This window comes from Rhineura floridana, chromosome 6 (genome assembly GCF_030035675.1).
Source record: "Rhineura floridana isolate rRhiFlo1 chromosome 6, rRhiFlo1.hap2, whole genome shotgun sequence".
Taxonomy (NCBI): Eukaryota; Metazoa; Chordata; class Lepidosauria; order Squamata; family Rhineuridae; genus Rhineura; species Rhineura floridana.
Window position 1 is genome coordinate 154,896,823 of NC_084485.1, and position 25,611 is coordinate 154,922,433.

The 25,611-nt window shown below is 42.8% G+C and overlaps 1 protein-coding gene across 8 annotated transcripts in view; it reads left to right on the top strand.

Moving 5' to 3' along the window:
* RASAL2 (RAS protein activator like 2) overlaps positions 1 to 25,611 on the top strand; it is a 340,966-nt gene that overhangs the window by 175,485 nt on the left and 139,870 nt on the right. The window lies entirely within an intron of this gene.

Consider the following 25,611-nt stretch of genomic DNA (forward strand, 5'->3'; position numbering starts at 1 on the left):
AACTTTTGAATAACAAGCTGATAATGTTTTTGTTGCTTTTTTCCTTTTGTAAAAACAAGGGCTTTACTACACTATCCATCTTGTATCAGCTATTTTTCTTTTAGCTATGAGCTTCCTATCATAAGTGAATGGCTAAGGGAGGAGAGTTTTGGCTGCCTTTCTGCTTCTTTTTAGAAATTGAAAGTAGTCGGATATCCCTGAGGATTCTCAGGAGAAGGACAAAGCAAGGAAGGTTTCTCTTTAGTGAGCCAAAGCATTTTGAAGCAAATATACAAATCAAATTTCATAAATACAGGAAATTCCTAAAGAATTCCGTTCTGAAAAAGTTTGTATATTCTCAGTGACATAAGCCAGTTCACTAGAGCATAGCACCTTATTTCCTTTTGGAAATGCTCATTGTCTGACTTCTGAGTGCTCTAAGTTTGTTTTTACAAATGACCCTAGCAGTACAATCCTATGCATATCATCTACACACAAACAGGGATTGCTGAATTCAGTGGGACTTACTCTTAGGTGTGAATAGGATTGTAGCCTTAAAACTGTTTTGTACATTTACTAAATCTGGCAGTTGAATGAGTGAGGTGGAACAGGTACAGTATAGAAACAACTTTCTATACTTCATTAACAACATATGAGAGTTTCCATAAAGAAGTTGGTATAACTAAATAGTGTTTTTAATTGTTCCAGGCCTTTTAACATAGAATCATTAACCTAAAGCCTCACAGAGGGTGGTATATAAGAGTTAAAAAAAATCACCATTTTCATTTATAAAATACTTGCAGTTGTATTTAAAATATCTCACCAGTAGCTGGCAACTTGTAATCAGTGTCAAATTGTATCAGGCAAAGCTTCCTGCTCTTCTGTGAAAGTGGAAAAATAAAAACTGTTCTGGAAACTCAACAAATTGTTCATAGTATGTGCATACTATGAAGTCTCCTGTTAAGCACTGTGATCTGTCACCCTGGTGTTCCCTTGTCTGATATATCAGAATGTATTTGTTTGTGTGTTTTCTGCTAGAAAGGTAACTTCTTGTGCTAAATTTCTAGAGCTAGCCAAAGTGTTTTAGAAGGTAATGGCAAAATGGCTGTCCACGCTGTCTGTTGAAATTGCTGCTATTTTCTTAAACAAGTTCATATATTTCCATGGGGAAAAGTAAATGTAAAGCTTGTTGAATGTGAGACACCTTCGTAGTAGCAGGAAAACAAGGAACGTTAAGGGAGAAGTAACCACTTGATACAAGATTATCCCTGGTATTAAAAATCCCCAATTATCTTTCTATTCTCATTTCCCAGTGTGTGCCTACTGGTGACCTTTGTTCTTCTGTTCTATCACTCTGTTCTGTCTGCTCTGCCCTTTCTCTATTGCTGCCCGTATGCTTAGAATTTCCTCCCAGAACACCCAGATTCTGAGGCTTTCCTTTCTTCCTTCAAATTCCTCCTTAAAATCTTTTGAATGTAACCTTTTGTTGATCCCTCCAGTCTTTGCCCCTCTACTGAAATGAAACCTTGGTATATGCAACTGAAGACACATCCCTTCTTTATCCTCATTTCTATCTTTCTCTTCCCCACACTTTTATACCTTCCCTCATGACAAATTTTAGATCACAGGTGGACAAACTGCAGCCCTGCGACAGCACATGGTCTTGGGCCTAATTTCACATGGACGACAAAGTGGTGGCAGAACGGGAAAAGGGCGGTCCCACCCACCTTTGACTCCAGCCCTACCTGTTGCTAATGCCCAGCCCCAAGATACTATCCTGAAGAAGTTCAGTCCTCAGCAGAAAAAAGATTGTCCGCCCAGTTACAGATTGTATGCTTCTCAGATCAGGGACCTGCCTTTTGGTTGTTACTGTCTAAAGCATCATATATGATACTATATAATCAACAACAAGTAATAGTAATAGTAATCATAATAATAATAATAATAATGAGTATTTACGTAATTTCATTTATGAATCATCTTGCCATAAAACATCCTGAAGCAACCTGACAATAAAAATGTATATAAAAACAATGATAAGTCCAATACAAATATAGACTCTGTTTAAAAATCTCCCTTAAGGCTTGTTTGAAAAATATGTCTGGTACATAATGGGATGGAGCTCCAAAGGGTAGGTGCCACCACATGACAGGCCCAATTCGTATATCACATGGAATAGATTTCCTAGTGAGATGCTGTCAATATGCAAGAGGCCTTCTCCTACAGAGCACAGCGATCCATTGGATGTATAAAGGGTGAGACAATATTTCAGGATCCTGGTCCCAAGCTGTATCAGGCTTTGTACCCCAGCAGCAGCAACTTGAACTTAGCCAAGTGGGTTGCCAAATGGCAGACATAACACAATCTCTCCCATCCCTCTGGCAGAAATCTGCCTGCTAAACAGGTCCCTCCTATGTAGTTATTAAAAGCAAAGGGCACTTGACCTATGCTACATATTAGCACAACTGAATGTGGTTACTGAGGCAACAGATAATTTCTTCAAATGTAGCCCTTCGTTTTTCTTTAACTGCCTTTCCAGCTGCAAAATTTCTGAAAGAGGATAGATACCATGACTTTCATCTTTATCGTAGGCCAGGAGTTCTCCAGTGTCGTGGCGAGACGACCTGTGTTTAGGCAAAGCAAAAATAGAGAGCTCATGAGGGAGAAGGGCAATGGGCAATAGCATTTTATGAGGAGATAAAAAGGATGAGGAGTCACAGGTGAGTATAGAATGATAGGTCATGACTTTATTTGGGGGGCCTATGATCTAGAAATAGATGGAAGGGAGCCAGGGATGAACAGGGCAAGAATATGTGATCATTTCAGTTATACATTCTTAGGTGTAGTTAAAGTAAGGTATTGGGGCTTTATCTCAGTAATCCATTCAATAGCTCTGTATGACAGGTTACTAGTATTATCCTGATGCTGAGAGAATAGTGACTTTCCTAAGGCTGTTCAGTGTTTGTGTTTGAAGTGAGATTTGAACCAGGGACTTAGCAGACTAAGCCACAACGCTACACCAGCTCTATATGATTCATTTTATTATTTTTTTAAAATGTTGGATTATTTAGTTTTCCTTCCTGATTAATTATATGAACAAGTGCCCTCTGTGTTTCGGACTAAAGAACATAATTTTGAAATTGAGCCTGTGGAGAAATAAGATATAAACCCTAGATCAAAGTGTAAAACAAACAAGACACAAGTCCAACTATGGAGAGAATGGGGAAAAGACACATTTCTTTATGAGAACCTCTGGCTCAGCAGGCTCACCCATTTGGCCCGCCAGGCGATTTGGTCAAGCCACACCCACTTGCTCTATACCTGAGCTCATCTATGATGCCAGGTGCAGGGCAGGTTCAGTCAGAACTTGGATGGAAGGGGCTTTGCAGGCACCGCCAGTCAGCTGATAGGCAGTGCCTGTAAAGTCCCTTGCACAGGACTTCCCAAGCACTAATTATCAGCTGATTGGCGATGCTTGGGTAACACTGTGCACAAGGTCTATGGGTGGGTGTGGAGATAAGGATCTGGCCACAGGTTCCCCTTCCCTAAAATTTACATCTGTAGAAATGTAGCTAAATTAAGCTAATAGTCTACAGAATGGAAAATATAAAATTATAATCTATATTTGAGAGTTGCAAAGGGAAAGAAAGTTCTCCACTGTAATCTAAAGCATGAATAATTAGCCCTGTTGAAGAATGATAGTAACTAAACCTTGTAACATTTTATGCATATACTAGGGGGGCTCTTCCCCTCTGCTCTCTTTGCTCTCCAACCCTACACCCACCCACCCACACACACACACACAGGGACTCCAAAATGCATATAGGGACTCCAAAAACACACACACTTGTAAATGTGCCCACTGGGCACTGGCAAACACCCCACAGACACGGCCAGGCACCCCACTCCCCTCACCAACCCCCCTCACAGTTTCCTCCTGTGCCTCCATGTGTTGGCATGTGCTGGCCACCAAGGGCCTGCTAATGCACCATCACCTGTTCCTGCTCTGTGTTGCTGTCCCCACTGCTGCCTTGCACTGCCATCACCATGCACACCTAGGCTGCCTCTCTACCTAGGACATTTACCTGCTTCCTGCCTCCCCACCTAGGGCATTTACATGCCTCCCACCCAGGCTCCTGCCATCACTTGCTCCCCTCCCGGCTGCTTGCCTGCTCGCTTCATGCCTGCCCCACAGCTGCCCACTTGCCTCACTTACCCTACACCTGGCTGCCCTCTTTGCTTGGTTGCCCCCCCCCACAAACCAGCCTTGCTTCCTTCACACTTTTACCTCATTTGCTGCTCTGCCGCCCTGCATGAAGCTGCATGATGTCTTAGGAAAATATTATATAGTTAAATAGATTGGATACATAGAGTGATAGATGTAGAATGACAAGATATAAAAGAGAATAGCACACTTATAATAGTTGCATAGAGATTTTCGGGACTGATGACATTCCTTCTCTTCTGGACACTAGAGCCCCATCCCCTTTCCTACTTGTCATCTTGTGTGTAATGTTTGCATATCAGCAATTTTAAATGTGTTATCTTAAATTTTTGAGTGTTCCTTAAAACACTTCAAATATATTGAATCTAGGTGTTGAGGTACGGCGGCTATCTAGTCAAAACAGCTCCTGATGAACAAGTGAGAGATAGCAGCAGGCGCAGGGAAACTCTAAGACCCTTCTGGAAGACTGAGCATGCTTAGTGGCTACTCAAGGTCAGTTTCGACACTCAGATGTAGGGAGGGGATAGAATGGTAGATCCTGTAAGAATGCATTGTTGGCTGGAATACATGAACAGAAACAGTCAACACTGCAACATGTTGTTGCAGTTCCCACTTGCATATAATATATATTAAAATGTGTGAGGGAGGGGTCTTTTTTCCTTTCTTGTGAGATAGCATATTCCTCTTGCTATTCAGTTTTCAACCTAGTCATATGGAGGTTTTTTGGTAAGTTCTATCTACTTTGGAACATATAACTACGGTACCTTCTTTAAAAGCTCCTTCTCCAGGCAACATAATGGTAAACTCTGTTGTTCTGAACAATATATGGGTGGGGACTCTCTTCAGAGTTTTAACAATGCTGGTCCTTCATTAGCCATGGGAGTTTCTGTTATGACATAAAGGCACTCCTTTTTTCCCCTCCCTTCTCCTCCTAGACCTGCTTCTTGCTAAAGAGACTACTTGGTAGTCATTCTTGTCATGTGGGCACCTTTTCAAACAGAAGTGAAACTAACTCAGTTAGGTAACCTATAGTGAAATATCTATATCTCTTTTACAATCAAAATTGATGAAGTACCCCTTAAAAATTATCAAAAACAATGGTGCACTTCAGTACTGGGTAGAATCAGTCAAACACTTACCATGTTGTGGCTACTTTCAAACTTTCCACCTGGTGATTCTTACCACTTGGAAATCTGTTTGCCAGTATTATTTATTTATTTTATTTATTTATTTTCATTTCTAGATCGCCCATAGCTAATAGCTCTCTGGGCGGTGTACAAAACGAAGATTAAAATACAATATAGAATAAAATCAGTAACAAAGGAACACATTAAACTAAAAACATTAAACATAAAGCATTAAACAGTAGCCTTTGGTATCACAGTGATTCAAACACGATCACATTTCCACAACCTCTCAGAAATCCAAGGATGTTGGTGGGGGGTGGGGTAGGAGGAATGCTTGGTTCACTGTGTGGTTGGAAGTTTCAGTTTTCTGAGTTTAAAATAACCTTTGCAGGAAGAGGCCATATATGGTCCCACCCTTCAGTTTTCCTTGCTCAGTAGTAGCTGAATGTACTCAAAAGTCTCATGTTCAGATTTCCCACTTCCACCCTTAACTCCACCCATCATCAATATTTGCCCCCCATTGGCTTGTAAAACTTAAATTGGGGTCATTTCTTACACTACATTAAGGCAGATCTGCTATGAAATGTATACTGAGCTAGTCATGGCTCCCTGATTAATGCACCTGTATTCTGTTCTTGTCAACCAGCAGTTAGTATTCTGAAGTCAACTATGCTTGTACAATAGGAAGCTACCTTATACCGAGTCAGACCATTAGTCCATCTAGTTCGGTCTTGTCTGTACTAACTGGCAGCAGCTATTCAGGATTCAGACTCCCAGCCGTTTCTCGAGATAAGAACATAAGAAGAGCCTGCTGGATCAGGCCAGTGGCCCATCTAGTCCAGCATCCTGTTCTCACAGTGGACAACCAGGTGCCTGGGGGAAGCCCACAAGCAGGACCCGAGTGCAAGAACACTCTCCCCTCCTGAGGCTTCCGGCAACTGGTTTTCAGAAGCATGCTGCCTCTGACTAGGGTGGCACAGCACAGCCATCACGGCTAGTAGCCATTGATAGCCCTGTCCTCCATGAATTTGTCTAATCTTCTTTTAAAGCCATCCAAGCTGGTGGCCATTACTGCATCTTGTGGGAGCAAATTCCATAGTTTAACTATGCGCTGAGTAAAGAAATACTTCCTTTTGTCTTTCCTGGATCTTCCAACATTCAGCTTCTTTGAATGTCCACAAGTTCTAGTATTATGAGAGAGGGAGAAGAACTTTTCTCTATCCACTTTCTCAAGGCCATGCATAATTTTATACACTTCTATCATGTCTCCTCTGACCCGCCTTTTCTCTAAACTAAAAAGCCCCAAATGCTGCAACCTTTCCTCGTAAGGGAGTCGCTCCATCCCCTTGATCATTCTGGTTGCCCTCTTCTGAACCTTTTCCAACTCTATAATATCCTTTTTGAGATGAGGCGACCAGAACTGTACACAGTATTCCAAATGCGGCCGCACCATAGATTTATACAACGGCATTATGATATCGGCTGTTTTATTTTCAATACCTTTCCTAATTATCGCTAGCATGGAATTTGCCTTTTTCACAGCTGCCGCACACTGGGTCGACATTTTCATCGTGCTGTCCACTACAACCCCAAGGTCTCTCTCCTGTTCGGTCACCGCCAGTTCAGACCCCATGAGCGTATATGTGAAATTCAGATTTTTTTGCTCCAATATGCATAATTTTACACTTGTTTATATTGAATTGCATTTGCCATTTTTCCACCCATTCACAGTTTGGAGAGGTCTTTTTGGAGCTCTTCGCAATCCCTTTTTGTTTTAACAACCCTGAACAATTTAGTGTCGTCAGCAAACTTGGCCACTTCACTGCTCACTCCTAATTCTAGGTCATTAATGAACAAGTTGAAAAGTACAGGTCCCAATACCGATCCTTGAGGGATTCCACTTTCTACAGCCCTCCATTGGGAGAACTGTCCGTTTATTCCTACTCTCTGCTTTCTGCTTCTTAACCAATTCCTTATCCACAAGAGGACCTCTCCTCTTATTCCATGACTGCTAAGCTTCCTCAGAAGTCTTTGGTGAGGTACCTTGTCAAACGCTTTTTGAAAGTCTAAGTACACTATGTCCACTGGATCACCTCTATCTATATGCTTGTTGACACTCTCAAAGAAATCTAATAGGTTACTGAGACAGGACTTTCCCTTGCAGAAGCCATGCTGGCTCTGCTTCAGCAAGGCTTGTTCTTCTATGTGCTTAGTTAATCTAGCTTTAATAATACTTTCTACCAGTTTTCCAGGGACAGAAGGTAAGCTAACTGGCCTGTAATTTCCGGGATCCCCCCTGGATCCCTTTTTGAAGATTGGCGTTACATTTGCCACTTTCCAGTCCTCAGGCACGGAGGAGGACCCAAGGGACAAGTTACATATTTTAGTTAGCAGATCAGCAATTTCACCTTTGAGTTCTTTGAGAACTCTCGGGTGGATGCCATCTGGGCCTGGTGATTTGTTAGTTTTTATATTGTCCATTAAGCCTAGAACTTCCTCTCTCATTACACTATTTGTCTCAGTTCCTCAGAATCCCTTCCTGCAAATGTTAGTTCAGGTTCAGGGATCTGCCCTATATCTTCCACTGTGAAGACAGATGCAAAGAGTTCATTTAGCTTATCTGCAATCTCCTTATCGTTCTTTAGTACACCTTTGACTCCCTTATCATCCAAGGGTCCAATCGCCTCCCTAGATGGTCTCCTGCTTTGAATGTATTTATAGACATTTTTGTTGTTGGTTTTTATGTTCTTAGCAATGTGCTCCTCACATTCTTTTTTAGCATCCCTTATTGTCTTCTTGCATTTCTTTTGCCAGAGTTTGTGTTCTTTTTTATTTTCTTCATTCGGACAAGACTTCCATTTTCTGAAGGAAGACTTTTTGCCTCTAAGAGCTTCCTTGACTTTGCTCGTTAACCATGCTGGCATCTTCTTGGCCCTGGTGGTACCTTTTCTGATCTGCGGTATGCACTCCAGTTGAGCTAATATAGTGTTTTTAAACAACTTCCAAGCATTTTCGAGTGATGTGACCCGCTGGACTTTGTTTTTCAGCTTTCTTTTTACCAATCCCCTCATTTTTGTGAAGTTTCCTCTTTTGAAGTCAAATGTGACCGTGTTGGATTTTCTTGGCAATTGGCCAGTTACATGTATGTTTAATTTAATAGCACTGTGGTCACTGCTCCCAATCGGTTCAACAACACTTACATCTTGCACCAGGTCCCGGTCCCCACTGAGGATTAAGTCCAGGGTTGCCGTCCCTCTGGTTGGTTCCATGACCAACTGGTCTAGGGCATAGTCATTTAGAATATCTAGAAATTTTGCTTCTTTGTCATGACTGGAACACATATGCGGCCAGTCTATGTCTGGGTCGTTCAAGTCACCCATTACTACCACATTTCCTAGTTTGGATGCTTCCTCAATTTGATATCTCATCTCAAGGTCTCCCTGAGCATTTTGATCAGGGGGACAATAGATCGTTCCCAGTATTAAATCCCAAGAGTTACGACCTAATCTACTTCCACGTTTTAATGAGCACAAGAACTGCAGGCCGAAATGGTGTTAACAAGAAATGAGAGGAAAGCTTTAGGTCTGCCCCCTGTTCCTTTAGAAAGCTTGCCAGAAAAGGGAAAGAGGGGGAAAAAAAAAAAGATCGGAGAAGGCCCAAGATGAAGTACCTCACACTCAAAAACATTCTGGCAGTATAACAAGTGAACAAGGGGGACAGTTGAAAATTATGAATTTCTTTCCAACTGTATCACAACAACAAATGGTAAATGACTGCTGGCAGGCTACATCTTTGCCCTCCGATTGGTCCCTTCCCCTTAAGGGTTTCTCACACAGCTCATGGGAGGCACCTTCTGCTATGAATTTAGCTGAAGAAATTGTGATGGCTGACAGTCAAACTTTAAATAACAAAAGCTCCTCATATGGATCTCTTCCAACTGATCCCGCTGTTCTCCCCGCAAATAATTTTCCTCAAGAGGCAAATGATTTACAATATATACCCCCCCCTAAGCAGAGCGATTGTACACAACAACCTATGGCTTCGAATTCCCTTATGGACCGGTCTGTATCACCAGAAGGCTTCCAAAGAACTGAGACAGACACGGATTTTATACAGCCTTCCCCAAAGGATGATTCTCCTGGACATACCCTATCACTTAAAAACTGGCTGTTTTTGATCACGACCGAGCTGGAGCATGTTAAAGTATACTTAAACGAATGTAATCTGCTGTTGACAACTTTAGTGGAGCTACATCGAAATTCACAGGTCCCTCAGTCTCACGTTGCTTCCGTTAATTCGACAAAGCCTTCTGTGGTGGTAGTGCCTCCTCAAACAAAGTCTTTCCGCACAAAGAAAAAAAGATGTCCGATACTTTACACACAGAAGAGTAAAAACCAAAAGGCACGTAAACCCCCACAAAGAAATGGGATGAATTTTAAGAGACTCTTTAATCTGCTGGATAATTTATCAACTGAGTCCCAAACGAAGCCAAGATCGACCCTGGCACAGTCCCCAACACAGACCTGTCCTTCTACACCTACTAAAGGCAGTATAAGACCCTGTAACCCTCCTCCTGCCGAAGCGAAGCCAAGAAATGTCTGCATCAGGAGCCCAGCCGGCTTCATCCCACATCAGGATCCTTGGTTGGATGCATTAGCCGGGGCAAAGACAAAACAAAATACATCTCCATGAGCTCCATTAGCGCGATGGAACCTAGTTTTGAATAGGCGCAAGTTGGCTTTTACAAATTATCCCAAGCCCTGGGGCTATATTTCATCTGTCGCCAGAAAACGTCATTTTCTGAATACTGTAGGGAAAGAGACGCCGGGGCTTCTCAACATAAAAGACATTGTGCAGGTAGAATTCCTTTATTATAATGGAAGGCGGGCCCGAGCAGTGGTCACCTTCACCTCTCAGGAGGTAGTCAATCAACTATGGCTCGCTAAAGAATCTCTGGCCAAGGAGGGAATTGCTACCCTAAGATATTTTGAAAATCTAGTACCACCATTGGGACTTATTCCCCCTTTGTATCTACTCCAAAAATCTGCGTATGTGGAGAAACAGCTCAAGCAAGATCTACTGATTGACTTGGAATCGCAGGATTCAATTGATCAAAGATTGGACTCCCCCAAAGTGCCTGAAACCACTATTTTGGACGAGGACTTTACTTCTTGCCTATATTTTCAACAACCTGACCAGCGGCAGATAGTGTCAACTAACGAGCTCTCCCAGGAGGCGTCGTCACGGGAAGGAGACTCTACCCCTAGACAGCCTTTGGGCCATGGCCACCCATTACCCCCGGAGGAGTCTCTCAGGGAAGAGAGATTGAATGATTCGCTGGGAAAGGAGGAACAATCGCTGCTGCAATCCTTTGGATCATTACCAGTGATCGACCGAGAGGAAATTTTAGATAGACTTGTACAACTTTCCTTACGTCTATCTGTTATCCATGAACAATCTAATGGAGATCAGTATATTCCTCTAGCAAGTAAATATGAGGGGGGAAATGCACAAAAGGAACAATACATAAAGGAACAAAATTCAGTTCAGGTTCTGACTGATTTTTCTTCGCAGTACGTGCCGGACCGAACAAGCTCCTCATCTGGACTAACACCCTACGAACAAACTAAATTGGCTAGCAATTGCCCCGCTATGAGGTCAGATACAAGTACCCATGACTGACAGTTTACGATTCTATCTTGGAACATAATGGGCTGGTCCAATAAATTTAGGGAGGCTGACCCATCCCCCTTTCTGAGTAAATTCAAGATCATATGTCTCCAAGAAACTTGGGCAACGCCAGATGTCTCAGTGTTTTTAAGTGGCTTCCAAGCTTTTACGCTGCCAGCGATTAAATATAATATAAATGGCAGAGGCAGTGGTGGCCTTTGCATTTTTATTTCTGCAGATCTGCCTGTAGATATCCAAGCTCTGCATCCAAATTGTGAGCATTATGTGCAAGGGGTGATGATTTCTGGCCTTTCTATAGGTCCCCTTATTATTATTAACGTCTATTTCCCCCCTCTTATGGCTAGAAAGCTTTCGCCAGGTAATATATGGGACCAACTATCAGAGTTCCTATCCCATTTGGAATTTCAATTCCCCCTATCCAGGGTAATACTGTGCGGGGATTTTAATGCCAGGTTGGGTCCAGGCTGGATTGAAGGGCCCTCATCAAATCAGGGCCTGGCTTTTGATATTCCCGTTTCCTCGGAAGTCGCAAGATCAGACAGCAAACAAACAAGGTTATAGATTAATAGAACTTATCCAATTACACCATTTGGAGTGCTTGCACGGCTCTACCGTTGATCAGTCCAACGGAGCACTGACATTTATCTCATCAAGGGGAGCTAGCGCAATAGACTTCAAGATCACTATTCCCAGAGGTTTGTGTTTTCAGGGTTTTAGATAGAGTCGATAGCAGAGCTTGGAAAAGTTACTTTTTTAAACTACAACTCCCATCAGCCCCAGCCAACATGGCCACTGGATTGGGCTGATGGGAGTTGTAGTTCAAAAAAGTAACTTTTCCAAGCTCTGGTCGATAGTGATCACTTCCCTACCATGACTGCTCTGCGCCTCTCACTCCCTCAGCCTCCTGCTGTTTTACCATCCCTGGATGGCTTGCAAGTTGCCGATCGCAGAGCTCGATGGTCTCCCAACCTCTGCACATCTGCCTCACAATTCTTGGGCAGTAACACTCTGCTTCTACTTAGGCAAGAAGCAATGGAGTCCGGGTCAGATGCCCTCATTTCTTACCAACGCATTATTTTACTTCTTAAACCTAAGTTGATCCTGAAGGGCCCCCCTAAAGCTGCTCGCTTTGCGAGCTCTAGGTGGTTTGACCTTGAATGTAAAATTGCTAAACGCCATTTAGTTTCCTACGCACATAGATCAATAAGAGACCCAACAACAATCTGCCATGATCAGCTTGTCCTCCTTCGCTCATCATATAAGGCCTTGTTAAAACAAAAAAAGGCCCTATTTGTGGAATCACAATGGCAACAACTTAATCAAGCGTTGCTGTCAAACAATGAGCGTCTATTCTGGGAATTGGTAGCGGTCGGAACAGGATCATATAAGCAGTTTATATCTGGCCAAATAACTGCCCCCATTTGGCATGATCACTTTACCAAGCTCTACACCGCTCCAGTTGATAAATCCGTCCTTCTCCCACTCACTAAGGAGATGACCCTCCCCATCTGGCCTCCAGTTACGATACCCCAAATAAGGGTTCTTATCTCCTCATTAAAAAGGGGAAAGGCACCGGGGGAAGATATGATTCCCCCTGAACTTTTTATTAACTTTCCAGACTGGTGGGCCCCCATTCTGGCAAGATTTTTTACTCAGATAAATCATACGGGTATTGTACCAGAGGGATGGAAGCAGAGTGTCGTCATCCCTATCTTTAAAAATGGTGAGAGACAAGAGCCAAATAAATATTGGCCTATTAGTCTCTTGGATATTGGTGCAAAGTTGTATAGTAAATTTCTTTTGCTTAAACTAGAGAAGTGGGAAGCGGCCAATAGTGTTATCTGCCCTGAACAAGCAGGGTTCCGGAAAGGGCAGAGCACGGTTGACCATTGTCTCACCCTCTACTTTATAGCTAAACGTTCAGTGCTTGGACCCACAAAACATCTGTATGCCGCCTTTGTTGATCTAGCGGCCGCTTTTGATTCAATTGACAGAAGCCGTCTATGGGCCAAGCTCGCCTGCACCAATATAGATAAGCACCTTCTATACTTAATCAAAGAATTGTACTCTAATAATAACATAAGAATTAGAGTGGGAAATAACCTAACAGACCCAATTCTGGCTAATAAGGGGGTAAAACAAGGATGCCTCCTTGCACCTACCCTTTTTAATCTGTACTTGAACGATATTGCAGCAGGGCTGATGGGTCCAAATTTTTTTCCGCCTACAGTGGGCAGTAGGAAGGTTACAATGCTACTATACGCAGATGACATGGTACTTTTATTTCTTACCTCTATTGGCCTTAGGAGACTCTTGGCATCCCTAGAAGCATATTGTAATAAAGAACAATTACAAGTTAATTACCAAAAAACTAAAATAATGGTCTTTGGGAAAAGACATCATAAACATAAATGGACCATTGGTACACACCCAATTGAACAATGTCGTTCTTTTAAATACCTAGGGATTCTGTTCCAAGAAACCCTTTCATGGAAAAATCATATAGCTGCTACTAAACTTGCAGCCACTAGGTCAGCTGGGGTAATTCTTAAATTTTATAGAACCAAGGGGGGCCATTGTGTGGCCCCCACCTTGAAAATTTATCAGAGCAAGGTTCTACCGCAGATTGTCTATGGGGCAGCTGTCTGGGGTTGGGAGCAAACATCTTTCCCTAGTTTAGAAGCTATTCAAAACAATTTCCTCAGACAGCTTCTGCGTCTCCCCCTCGGCACCCCTGCCGCGTTTATGCGTGCTGAATCTGGTTTACTTCCTGTTAGCGCCCGAATTCATAATACCCTGCTGGCATTCTGGGTTTCGCTAACAGATGCACCAGCCAAAATCCTATTGAAGTCTTGCTTCAACCGGATAGCGGCAGATAGTTTTTGGATTCTTAAAATATCAAATATATGTCATCTATATCATATTTCAACACAGCCTAATATACCTCACAATAGGATTAAAATTAAAGAACAGATTGAGCGGCACTGTGCTTGGATGGATAAATTGGCTATTGCCAATTCTAAGTTTTCACGGTGGTACGGTTTAATTAAAAATGACCATCTTAGGGCAAATTATCTATCTTACCCCTTTTCTGTACACCTAAGACATGCATTTACGGCACTTAGGTTCCAGACAATGCCTAGTGCTATTTGGCCTATTCCTTCAGATACCATGGGTCCAACGCCTATGTATTTGCCAAGCGGGAAAGGTGGAAGATTTACCCCATTATCTGCTTGATTGCCCTCTTTATGCCCACCCAAGAAATAAATTTCTTGACATCTTGATCAAGCACTTGGATCCTAGTCGGGAGGAGCAAATAGTATCCTATCTTTTAGCAGATAATGACTCTAGGGTCACCACCAGAGTGGCTCTTTTCGCCCTTGCAGCCCAAAAGTTGAGAGCAAAGTATTTAATAGATCTGGGGTCCATGGAACAATAGAGGCTGAAGCTGCCTCAACCCCATGGTCTTATTTTAGGATTTTAATAAGTCCGAACTCATAGGTTTTAGGATTTTTATATGTCAGAGTTTATGGTTATGTTTTAAATGTATTGATTTTAAATTTTAAATGTTGCATGACTTTGTGATGGCCTATGGCCCGGCAAATAAACTTTGATGATGATGAGTATTAAATCCCTCTTGGGGCATGGTATCGCCACCCACAACGATTCTGTGGAGGAGTCTGCTCTTTTGGGGTTTCGAGCTTGCTGGATTCAATGCCTTCTTTCATGTATAGAGCGACACCACCACCAATACGTCCTTCCCTGTCCTTCCGATATAGTTTATATCCAGGGATAACCGTATCCCACTGGTTTTCTCCATTCTACCAGGTCTCTGTTATGCTCGCTATATCAATGCTCTTCTCTAAGACCAAGCACTCCAGTTCTCCCATCTTGGTTCGGAGGCTCCTAGCATTTGCGTACAGGCACTTGTAAGCAGTGTCTCTCTTCAAGTGTCTTTGGCACTTGTGGTTAGGCCTGTGGTAATTTTGCCCTTCTGAATTGATATCCTGTGCCTCTGCTCTCACAATGCCTACTTCTAGGCCTACCCCTAGGCCTACCCCTTTTAAAATTTCATCATTTCTTTGGTGTTTATCCCAGGGGGGAGGTTTATTCCGAACCGGACCTTCCTCAGCTCCTGTCAGGTTTCCCCCCTCAGTCAGTTTAAAAGCTGCTCTGCCACCTTTTTAATTTTAAGTGCCAGCAGTCTGGTTCCATTCTGGTTCAAGTGGAGCCCGTCCCTTTTGTACAGGCCCGGCTTGTCCCAAAATGTTTCCCAGTGCCTAACAAATCCAAACCCCTCCTCCCGACACCATTGTCTCATCCACGCATTGAGACTACAAAGCTGTGCCTGTCTGGCTGGTCCTGCACGTGGAACCGGTAGCATTTCAAAGAAAGCCACCTTGGAGGTCCTGGCTTTCAGCATCCTACCTAGCAGCCTAAATTTTGCTTCCAGGACCTCACGGCTGCATTTCCCCATGTCATTGGTGCCAACGTGCACCACGACCACTGACTCCTCCCCAGCACTGTCTACCAAACTATCTAAACGACAGGCAATATCCACAACCTTCGCACTAGGCAGGCAAATCAGTCTGTACGCCCATCACACAACGAATCACCCACTACAAGGATCCCTTCACCCCCCAGAGATATATCCTCGGCACGAGAGGATAGCTGCTCATCCCCCAAGGAATGGGTCCCTTCTAAGGGATCGTTTACCTCTCCCTCAGCTGGATGCTCTCCTTCCCTGAGACCATCGTTCTCCATGATAGCAGGAGAGCTATCATCGCTGGAGTGGGACACAGCTATAACGTCCCTGAAGGCCTCCTCCACACACCTCTCTGCCTCTCTCAGCTTTTCCAGGTCCGCCACCTTGGCCTCAAGGAAATGAAGTCGTCCCCGGAGAGCCAGGAGCTCATTGCACCAAGAGCACACCACAGCCACTGTCCAACAGGCAGATAGTCGTACATTGCCAAGACCTAGGACCTTCTGTGTGCAAAACAGTTGATGTACCACTGAGCTATAGCTCTTCAATAAACAGTTGTTCACTCCATTTTTATCATGTGTTCCCTCACACTACCCTGAATTTGTCAGTCACTATATTGTTTCCATTTACACATGAGAAAATGGCATCTGAGAGAACACGTCTTGCCTAAGGTCATATAGTGAGTCGATGGCACTGTTCTCCCATCAAAAGTCATTCCCCACTGACATAAAAAGATTGAAACAAACCACAGAAAAGAGAGGTACTCGCATCTCTCAACACACACAGAGACTGTGATGGAGTAGCTGTCTTCATCTTTTCAATTAAAAAAATTATTGGCTGGAGTATTTTTGAAAAATGCACTATTCTCCATACAGCATACAAAGCTATACCTGTCTCATGAAGAAGGACACAAAGGAGTAAACGTGGGGAAATTGCAAGTAGCTAACTCTCACCAGTGTTTGACTGATGATTATATGGATGTGGGTTAATTTGATATTAACATTGCCAGGGCAGTGGGATTAGGAATCATTGCAAAAAGTTTGTGTTGTCTAAGTCCTTGTGCTGTGGTGCTGCTTCATGGCTAGTGAAGTTACTATGACTGATGGCGTCAAGGCAGACAAGGCATTTGCTCTTAATTTTTGAGGCACTGCTCTGATACAAGGTATTAATGATGCAGTCTGTACCTTATTGATCATTGTACCTGGGCCAATTGCAGCACAGCAGAGAAGGAGCTTAGTACTCCACTGATCCCAACAATCCTCTGATTACCTTAGTATCTGAAAGGAGCAGGCAAAGACAAGAGGCGTGGAGCAGGGCTGATGACTGACATAACATGTTCCACCCTTAGCTTCCAGAGTACGTCAGCAAGTTCTTGTTATGGGCATGTTAACCAACTTCAGCTCTGGAGGAGAGAAGGTAATGTAAAGAGTAAAATATCCATTTGTGGAAAATGTATTGAGGAGCTGAAGTGTAATGGGTTTTTCAGATTATGAGAAAGTGGATGTTATTCAATGCAACATAACACAACAGCAATGAAGTCTTGTTAACTTTCTTGTTAAGATAATCTGCCTATTGCAAGTAAGCAATAATGTGTCAGGGGCATTTTAAAGTTTTTCCTAGTTTCCATGAGGGCTAGAAACTCACTAACTCTTTATGTGCTTTCAGGGTGTCTTCCCCAATCCCTTCACTCAGGTTCCTCGAGTTCCCAGAAGGAGCTGCACAACTTGGTGTGCATCTTTCATGTTTCATTTTTCATATTCTGCAGAGCGGCTTCTCCTGTAAATTATTTTACATGTAAGACATCATGAGACATTTTGAGTTCTGGCTGCCCCTCTTGTTAACTGTACAGTGGGATAAAGCAGTTCCCAGCACACTAAATATATCACTTTCCTCCAGCACTCAGTTAGCTTTAAAAAAGGTAAAGGTGTCCCCGCACTTGTAGTGCGAGTCGTTTCCGACTCTTAGGGTGATGTCTTGCGACGTTTACTAGGCAGACTGTATATATGGGGTGGGATTGCCAGTTCTGTCCCTGGCCTTTCTTTACCCCCCAGCATATGCCGGGTACTCATTTTACCGACCACGGATGGATGGAAGGCTGAGTGGACCTTGACCCCTTTTACCGGAGATTCGACTTCCTCCTTTCGTTGGAATCGAACTCCGGCCGTGAGCAGAGCTTTGGCTGCATTACCGCCGCTTACCACTTTAGACACTGTAATAAGTATAACTTCCAGTGATGTCCCAATATTGATTATGCATATTGCTGTGAAAGGAGTCGTTGATTATAGTAAGGTTGGTCAATCTAGACCCTTGGACTGGTTTGAGTCAAATACACGTCTTTACCTCTTGTGAGTCTTTAATGCATAGAAAGTTAATGCATTTTGATTTTAGTATTAGGACACATGGGTTTTGTGCTCTTAAAGCTCCAGTGTTTGCATCCATTATGAATGATAATTTCACTAGAATTCCTTATAAATCACTCAGACCCAAACTTCTGTGAAGCTTTGCTTATCAGAAATCCACGGGATAGCAAAAGCTGCTTAGCTTCATAGATTTCAGTGCTGTAATTGTACAAGGTGACTTTCTGGACAACTGGGGAGACTTAGAAAAGGCCATTCCCATCCCACGTTTTGCATAATCTAAGGGCAGAAGAATCTTCTGTCTCTTGCATAAACCAACTTTAGTTTTTAAGATGGGCCTTTAGTTAAAAGACTTTCTCCCAGAACTACTCTGTTTAAATTTTAGGCAATGCATACGGACTAACACTTTGCAAAAGTGAGAACAAATTTGAAGAACTGCAAGTGGGAAAGTTATTGGATAATTATTAATTCCTTTATAGCCAGCAGTTGTTAGAAGGGTAAGAGTCTTTTAAATAAAAGGCTGGTTTGTCAGCCTTCTTCCAATAATGCACATATCAACAAAGATAAAAGATTATTTCTTTATTTAAGGCAGACCTTACAAAGCAGTTTACATTAATAAATGAAACAATTAGAATCAGGTATGCAATAAACAGACAACAAACGCCGCTGGGTCTTGAAGAAACTGCTTCTGCTAATTCTTTTCTCCCCTCAGGGCAATGTTCAGAGGTTCTGTGGTTGCAGCTGGGTAGGGAGGGGACACCAGCGCCCACCTGACAAGGGCACATCCCAGCCACTCTGACCCTCCAATAATTTTCTACTGCTTGCATTTTCTCATGTGTGATCCCAACCAGTCATGAGCACAGGAAGTAGTCTTAATTAGCATGGTGAGCATCACTTGCTTGGGTTGAGGGAGGGGCTCTGCCCCCTTGCTTTCTTCGCTTGCCAACCAGGTCCTCCAAAAACACGCACACGGACTCACAAACATACACACACAAACAGGGGTTTCCAACCCTCCCACCCAGGACTCTGAAACACACACATACACAGAGGGACTCCCAAACAGGTCGCCCTCCCCTCAGTGGGTCACTAAGTTTCCTTTTCTCTTCCCCCCTCAAATGAGTCCCAAACTTCCTCCTCTCCTCCCTTTAGACCTCCTTCAGGAAGGAGGAGGGAGGTGGCTGGCTGAGGCAAGCAACACAGGAACAGTAGGGTGTGGCTGGGAGTAGCACCTCAGCAACCATCCTTCTCTCCCACCACTCCCATCCTCCTTGTGTTCCGTCTGTCTGAGTCTGTCTGTGAGTTGGGGTGCAGCAATAGCAGAGCAGCATGGTTGATGAGGAACTACCCAGGGCTGTCCTGACTCCTCTGTGGCTCACCCAGGCTGCCTTGCATGCCTGCTGCCCCATGCTTCATGGAATGTTGCTGTAATGCTGCATGACAGCATGAAGTCTTACAAAAATATTACATGTACAGATAGCAAGCTCTTGCAAGATGCCGCATTTGCTGGCTGACACTCTCCTGAGCCCCCATTTTCTGAATAGGTGGTTTGAGCCTGGTCCTGTTTTTTCTTTCCATGGTTGCTACTTAGGCCACTGAGAGCCTGCGGCCAGTTATCTGAGAGTAATCCCCATTGAATTCACATGGACTTACTTCTGACTAGACAGGTATATGATTACATTGTTAATTGTTGTCTTGTGAAATTTGTGTGTCTGGCCTTGGAAAATAAAATTTAGTGTTAGTCCAATTCCCTAAGGCATTTCATTACATCCTTGTGAGATAGCCAGAGGGATACCTATTTTTGGAGATGCTGGCAGGGCTTTCAAAACTCTGCAAGAGCCAGAATGTAACTCTGAAAGTAGGCCTTAATTTGCTTATATACAAATAATAATTTGCATATACTAATTTGTTCCATGGACCAGATCTTTTAAGGATCCAACAGTACCCTTGCGCCTGTTCTGCATCTGTTTTGCGCCTCAGAAAATCTCAGTTGGGAGTCTGGTGTGATAATTGGAACTATATATGACATTGCTTGCTTCCCCCACTTGTTCCACAAGCTCTTTTATCCTAAACAATTCTGAAGTATTCATGACACAGGTATACTGTTCCAAGTGCTATGGCTGTACAGCCTCCATTCATTTTAGTAGGATATGTGCAGTGCACTAGGGAAAGAGTGAAGAAGTTCCTTCTAATTAAGCATCTTTGTCAGAAAATCTGTAATTTCTGTTTATCAATAAACCACTCTTATTGGCTTACAGTAACACCTGTGATTCTCTAAAGGGAAACAAATTGCCTTTGAAATCAATCCAGTTGACTGTGCATGCATACCATGATCCTGCTGTGACCCGGTCCTAGATGTCCTTCTTGATTATTGTGCGGTGTATGCACACAGAGAAAAAGGCACTGAAAGCTATAAACTTAATTCAACTCATGATGTGCAGATAAGCAGGAAAAGGAAGCTATTTTCTGGGCTTGCAATGGGTTCTAGCTATTGCCTGAAGGTCAACAAATCCCTTGTCAATCACAACCTGGGGATTTGAGCAGCCAGCTATTTGCTCATTTAACAGAAGTCGTGGGAAGAGCTGACATTATGATGTATATGTCTTGAAGCAGACTTAACTTTTTTTTAAAAAAAAATGAAAGTTAAGAATATGGAGATTGGGGTGACTCACCTGGAGAGTCCCCAAAAAACCAGAATCTCTGGGTGAAAACGGGAGACCTGGCAACCTTATCCAATACCCATAAGAGCACTATTATGCCAATATGTGTAAAGAGCAAGAATCATTATTCAAAATAATTTCACAAAAATGCAGTGCAGCAAGGTTAAAGGTGCAATTTGCCAAAACCAAGCACAAGTATGTTCAATTTAATAACCTAACCTATTCATACCCCTAATCTAAAGAACTAAGATGCCCTAATCTATAACAGAAATAAAGCAGTGGAGTTTTGACTATCCTAGGATAGAGAAAGATTGCAAGGTTTTTACCTATTCTGTGCTTGGAGCAGCTCTTGCAGCTTATAATGTCATCTACATATGTAACAGCCAGAACCAGTAGCTGAGCATAAGATCTGTATGCTTAGAATTTCTTTAAGGGATCCAGAAGTCCTACAATATAATTACTCTGGGATGGCATCACAGTGGTTCAAGGTACTTGTGTTAATTCACAAAGCCCTAAACAGCTTGGGCCCAAAGTACCATAAGGACTGCCTGACTCCGTATGTTCCATCTTGATCACTGAGATCTTCTAATGAGGCATTTTTGGTGGTTCCCCATGCCCCTAAGATTTGGTTGGCCTCCACCAGGCATCAAGCTTTTAGTGTGGCAGACCCTGCCCTGTGGAAGTGCCTACCAATAGAGATTATGCAGGAATCATCCCTCCTTTCCTTCAGACGTCTTTTAAAAAATGAACTTTTTAGACAGACCTTTTAACTTGATTCCCTCCCCAACTAATACAGTATTATTGATGCTTTTATTGTTTTTAATGATATTTTTATTGTTTTTAAAATTTCAATGCCTTTGTATGTTGTCAGCTGCCTTGATGTACTCTATGAAAAGTGTGAGCTATAAATATTTTAATAAATAAATAAATAAATAAATAATGGAGGAAAATCAGGGAATAAAGTTCTTGGTCCCCACGCTTCTGGGTCTGTTCTTGCGCTGAGATACTCCTCACAGGGATAGCATTTATGTGAAGGTGAAGATTAAGATCAGTATGCTTGAATGTGTGTGTGTGCACCAAAAGTTTAGATCAAAAGTCTTCATGCTTAAGTTTCCAGTCTTAAGACTCATAAGCTCTGCCAGCGTAGTTGCTCTGAGTTAGAAATGCAGCCAGGGAGGAAAACTCAGCATTAGAAGTTCCTTACCTCACATCAACTCAGTCTGGTGGCTGCTGCTTGTAATAATAATAATGATGAAGCATGATGATAATGATGATTGCCTGAATGGACTTAAAATCCATCCTTTTTCCCTCTAACATTCTAGTGTCCTAGGTGTGCATGGAAGAAGGAAAGGTGTAATGACACAGGGAAATAGGAGGAAGAGGGTGGGAGAATCCCTCCCTACCTTTCAGAAGGTGGCAAAGTTCAAAAGGTTACAAATTCCTATGCAAAGGGGATACCTAAAATGCCAACTTCTTTACAGTCACATAAATCCTGTTTGAAACTTGGGGGAAACAACTGTTGTTTTGCTAACTAGCTTAATTAACACCTAAGTGATGTATGTATTTGACTGAATAGCTATTCCTTTCAGGACTAGATAGAACTTCTAGTTATCCTTAGTGTGCCAAGTATTTTTCATTATTATCATTCTCCAATCCAGGCTTCTGTTATCTAACAAGTAAAGTAAAGTGATAGGAAAATGCAGTTTTCACCCAGGTTCTTTCTTTCCTATATACCTGTCAGCATCATATTTTGGACTCATACTCAAAATTTTATTCCTGGATCTAGAGGGCAGATACTGCAGATTTTCCACTGAATTTAATTATTCATCAGCTGTAAGGTTCTCACGGCATGAAGAATTCTATTAGTCTCATAACTTTTAACCTATAAAGCCTTGCACGGCTTAGGACTGTAATACCTGATGGAACGCCTCTCCTGACATGAACCCACCTGTACACTACGCTCAACATCAAAGGCCCTCCTCCGGGTGCCTACTCCGAGGGAAGCTCGGAGGATGGCAACAAGGGAGAGGGCCTTCTCAGTGGTGGCCTCCAAATTATGGAATGATCTCCTTGATGAGGTGCGCCTGACGCCAACATTGTTATCTTTTTGGTGCCAGGTCAAGACTTTTATCTTTTGGTGCCAGGTCAAGACTCTTCTCCCAGGCATTTTAGCGTGTGTTTTTAAATTGCTTTTTAAAAAATATGTTTTTAAATTTGTATATTTGTTTGTAATGTTTTTAATTGTAAACCATCCAGGGAGCTTCGGCTATGGGGCGGTATACAAATGTAATAAATAAATAAATAATAGAAAAGCAAAGAAGGCTGTATGTGAATGTAATGTAAATATGGTAAGTGCAGGTTTATTATAGGAAATACGGTAAGTGGAGTGAGTGAGAAGGGGGAGTACATGGGCTGTAGAATGCTGATTGGCTGTGTGTTTGAATGGCTGAAGGTATAAATGAGAGGATGACAGTTGAGTCGGAGGTGGGTGTTGGATGGGGGGTGTTGGACAGGGAGGTTGATGTGGAGAGTAAGAGGTGGCTGTTGAGAGATTGGGTTGGGAGTTCTGAGGCAAATAGTAGGAATTAGGAACATAAGAGAAACATATGTAACCATATGCTTGTCAATGAAATCTATAAGTAATCTTGTTATTCTTAGCGTTATCAATAAATATTGTCTTGGTTTACTTAAAGCCTGATTCCTCAGCTGGGGGGCACAGACCAGGGGGGAGGCAGAGTAACCAAGGCTGAAGAAGAAATAGTATCGAATGGTGGCAGCGGTGAAGGAAGAGATATTGTATCAACATCCAGTACCACAGAGCAACCCAGAGCTGTGAGCTTCATAGGCAAGAGGCTTCAGGGGGGTTGGGAATTACTTATACACACAGACACAGGGTATCAAAATAACCAGGAAGAGACTAAGGCACAGTCTAGAGGTTATATTGGATACACAGAGTGTTGGGTAGTGTGGCCTAGCAGGGGGATCTTTTGAGATCTGTGCTAGAGCGGAGAAAGGTAAAAATAAACATGACGATCCTGACTGCTGGTGGCCACGAGTGAGAGTGATACAGGTGGTGCCAGGGAAGGATGTCACAGTTATCTTCCTCTAAAACTCTTGTAAAGTTGGGAAGAACTGGAGGGACCATAATGGGGTGTTTGGGTTCAATCACACTCTCTACCACCACCACCACCACCACCTGGTTCCTTAACTTTTAATTTCGTATTTAGTCCAAACAAAGTTGGTCAGCCACCATGTTGTCCAATTAAATCAAGTTTTTTAGTTGCTTGATTTTTAAACTAGTTTCCTACTGTGATAATATTATGAATACAGTTTCTCTGCTGAGGAGAGAGACACAGTCTTGTTCAAGGTTCTAGGGAAACTCAGGGAAGGAAAATACTATTGGTATCCTTTCTATTGTCAGATTTTTTCCACTGGATGAAGAGAACCGCTAAGCTTCAGTTCTGCTTTGGCATTTCCTCTTAAATCAACACAGTGCCTTCCCTCATGTCTTCATTAACTGTGGACTTTGCAGAGCAAAGATAGTGCTTCATGAAAGTATTTGCCCTTATGCAAACAGTATGGGCTTCAGGAGGATGTGGAAGTATCTGGAATTTCCCCCCTGTTGAGCACTGATGCCACCACCAGCCAAGCTTTGCTAGCATGAATGTAGCATCTTTGTCTTTTGGCAGCAAAATGTGGAGAAGCCAAGCAGACCAATATAGGGACGAGGAATTGAAAAACAAAAACAGGATCAGTAAAGTAATCTGTAACTGGGACTGATGGTATCATATCATCAAGCAAAAGAGGTTTGTTTCGTGTTTGATGTAGATTCGATTTAAAATAATAAAAAGAGATCCTGTTCCTTTAAAGAAAGCAGTCTTTCTCAAAGCATCAGCCTGGTCCCTGAGGACAAAGACGTTTTTGATTTGTGAGGCCCAGCGTCCCTCATTTGTCAGGGCTTGTCCTTGCTTGCATTTGTACAAACCTGTGAAGTGACCCTTTAGGTCATATAAAATATATCTTTTAAATCCTCTCGTACCCCACAAAAAAATCCTGTGTTGCACGGGGACGTAGTAAACACCCATTGCATAGCTTGCAAGACAAGCACGCGCTCACTAGACAGGGCTCTTTTCTTTTGTCAATTAAACGGACTCTCTTTCTATAGCTGTGGCTCTTTTGATTCCTCCTAACAGGACTCATTTCGTCTGAACCCTCTTCTTTGTTCTTCCCAAAGGGTGGGGGAGAGCCCTATTAACGGAGAAGGCCAAAGTTGAGCCGGGCTCGAGTCAACTGCTTCTCATTCTGATGAAGAGGAGCTGTTCTAATATCCTTAATGCTGCTATTGGCAGTCAGAAACAGATTCCATTATTGTCGATCAATGCAACGCCATGCAGGAGGGAGGGAGAGTGAGGAGGGGAGGGGCTCTTCCTATTCACAGATTGATTAACCTGCCATTGCATGAGCAAATGCGTTGTAAGAGAGGCTGAGAGGCTGTTGTAATAATAGCTGGAGCAGGAAAGGGACTGATGGTGATGCAGCTCTCTCTGGTTGTTAACAGGGTTTAAAATTACCTTTAAGCTTTTTTTGGAAAATCGGAAAACAAAGCTACTGAAATTTTATTTCAACCCCCCCCCCCCGGCGGGAAGACAGTCGTATATTATACTTTATTATGCTAGGTGGCTTGCTGGTCTTTTCTACATTGGGATCAGTTTCTTTTGTTTTTCTGTTGTCTTTGCATTTTCAAATGCTATTTTGTCATCTTAAGCTATAGACCAATCTCCCATCACATTATTTTTGCTTTTCCTGCTTGAGGTGAGAAACTGGCACCCAATCTTCTCTCCTGTCCCTCCCCATGTCCCCTTCGTCAGCAAGGTCTGTCAGCTAGGCAATTAGGAGCAGGGCCGAGGCATCCATCCTTCTTTCTATTTCATTTTGTTCAGTTCAGTCAATAACTTAAGTACTGGACTCCCAGGATCATCAGCACTTTTCCACCCTCCCTTCCCTGATTCGTTCAGCCATTGTCTTCTGTATGGAAAAGTTTTCTGGTTGGAGAATGAGTCTCCTTTCTCCTGGAGATGCAGCCGAGTGGCTG